Here is a 2,097-nt window from a genome sequence, read left to right on the forward strand (position 1 = left end):
CCTGGGTGGTTAAGTTTATGGCATTGTTTCCGGTGTGCATGGTGCCGGCAACGGAGATTGGGGATTAGCAGGTCTAAGTAATACTTTTTGTCGTGTGAGCTAAAGCCCTGCGCGGATGAGCTTTTTGACATCCGCATCCTATCTGAAAAATCCGCGTCTCCCACATGCTCGATATATCAGGTCCATTTTCTAGGAAATAAACGTTATTTCCCGTCAGTACAAAACAGCAAAAAAAAAGAAAAAGGCCAACAAAAAAAAGCTGTCACCAAACTTCATCCACACAGGCAACTTCCTCGCTTTCGTTGTGACAGTGAAAACCCGGGAACGGCATAGCTTTTGTAGCTAGGACAGGTCCTGAGCGTTCATGATGCAACCAAAGGACGACAGCAAGTACAGATTTAGCTTCCACGAAAGATTATACGGCACCAAGCACAGCAACACATTTTGCACCAAACGGGATTAATAGAGTTTAATGCAAGTGAAATGCAAGATCGGTGCCGAACGCGCACCTCGACTCGAGACGCCAGAGATCTCTCTCAGATGCGCGAGCGGCTTTCGTACATCTTAGATGGGTAGAAATCCAGCGAACCGGTAGAGATGTAGGAAGGGAGTTGCCTCAAGACAGAAGCCGCCGATATTTCGAACAGAGACTGTTCTTCTTCTGGGCACCGTCCTCATCATTGGCATGGTATTTAAAGGGTTTAGTGTGACGTGTTTAAAGGTTCATGCGAATAGGAGATATGCGAAATGAAGCGCCCTCTCTTGCCCGTTAGCGAAAATGCGCTCGCGCCATTTTCGTCGAGGCGATGCTTGGAAAGCATGGCCCCGCTGTTCCGTGTACACGGTTTGCGTTGCCCCTGAGTAAGTTTGACTGAACAGTGACAGCTGAAAAGGGCTTCTGTTGTCATCATATGTGTATGCGCCTCGTGTACCACTGCCTTAGTAAAAGTTTGTTGTGCAGCAAGGCAGCAGCCGGCAGCATAGTGTAAAAGACACTGCAAGCTTTTCGTTCTGCGTAGTAAAGAATCGTCTGATTACCACAACATTTTGTCGTGAAAAGGACAGCGTATGTCGAAACTCTGAAGAACAAAACACAATGTTATTCAGTAATGATGAAGGTGTCACCGCACTGCTGTACTAGCAGAGAGGAATAAAACGACAAAAGGGTGCGTATTCATGAATTGCTGTAACTGAGCACTAGGAAGAAAATGACATGAAGAAAAAACCTGAAATAGTATCCTGTAGTTGAGGCTACTATCGGACCAGACTAAAGCTTAACGAGTAAAGCTTAACATTCTCGATCATTCAGAATTAATACGAGTATGCAGTCACTTTAGAATCAGACATTTACCGCTCGTTTACGCACCACTGATGCAGAACCTGAGAGGCAGACCCATAATTTGATATGAGTGATCCTGATTTGACTCTTTTTGTAAAATCACTGAACTTATGGTGAATTATATCATAACCCGCAGGTGAATTGTCAAATGTGAGAGATTGGAATATTGTTTTGCATATGTACCTAGTGCGCTCTCTTGACGTACATCCTAACTCCAAATAAGCATGTGCACAATAATTTGCGGTCTCTACATGTGTTCTCTACTGTGTTCCAGTTTCTCGTGCACAAAGGAAAGTAAGAAAAGAAATTAGTCGAGCCACTAAATAGGCCAGAACGCGAGAATAGGACATAATCTATGAATAGTTGCTTTTCAATCTTATTTGTGTTTGTGTGTGTGTGTTAAAGAAGATCACTTCTTGTAGTTGAACTACGTAGGATAAAACCACTCTTATTACAGGTTCAGAATCATGGCATTTATATTGATAATTTTTTTTATTAAATAACAAATAAATGTTGGTCATGAAGTCACATGCTCGACAAACAGGTCAAGTCGTGGCTTAAAGAGAGCAAGCAGCAATGATAGAACCAGATACCTTCCAACATCTAAATCTGAAACCTAGCACTATATAGTCTAATTATATATCACAACTACGAAATGCAGCAGCACTACAACCGTGGCGTGGTTACCAGAATCTCAAAACGTTAAGGAAGAGATTGTTCGGCACAGTGCGGCAAATGGTATGAAAAACTCCTGCATC

Source organism: Ornithodoros turicata, chromosome 1 (genome assembly GCF_037126465.1).
Source record: "Ornithodoros turicata isolate Travis chromosome 1, ASM3712646v1, whole genome shotgun sequence".
NCBI lineage: Eukaryota > Metazoa > Arthropoda > Arachnida > Ixodida > Argasidae > Ornithodoros > Ornithodoros turicata.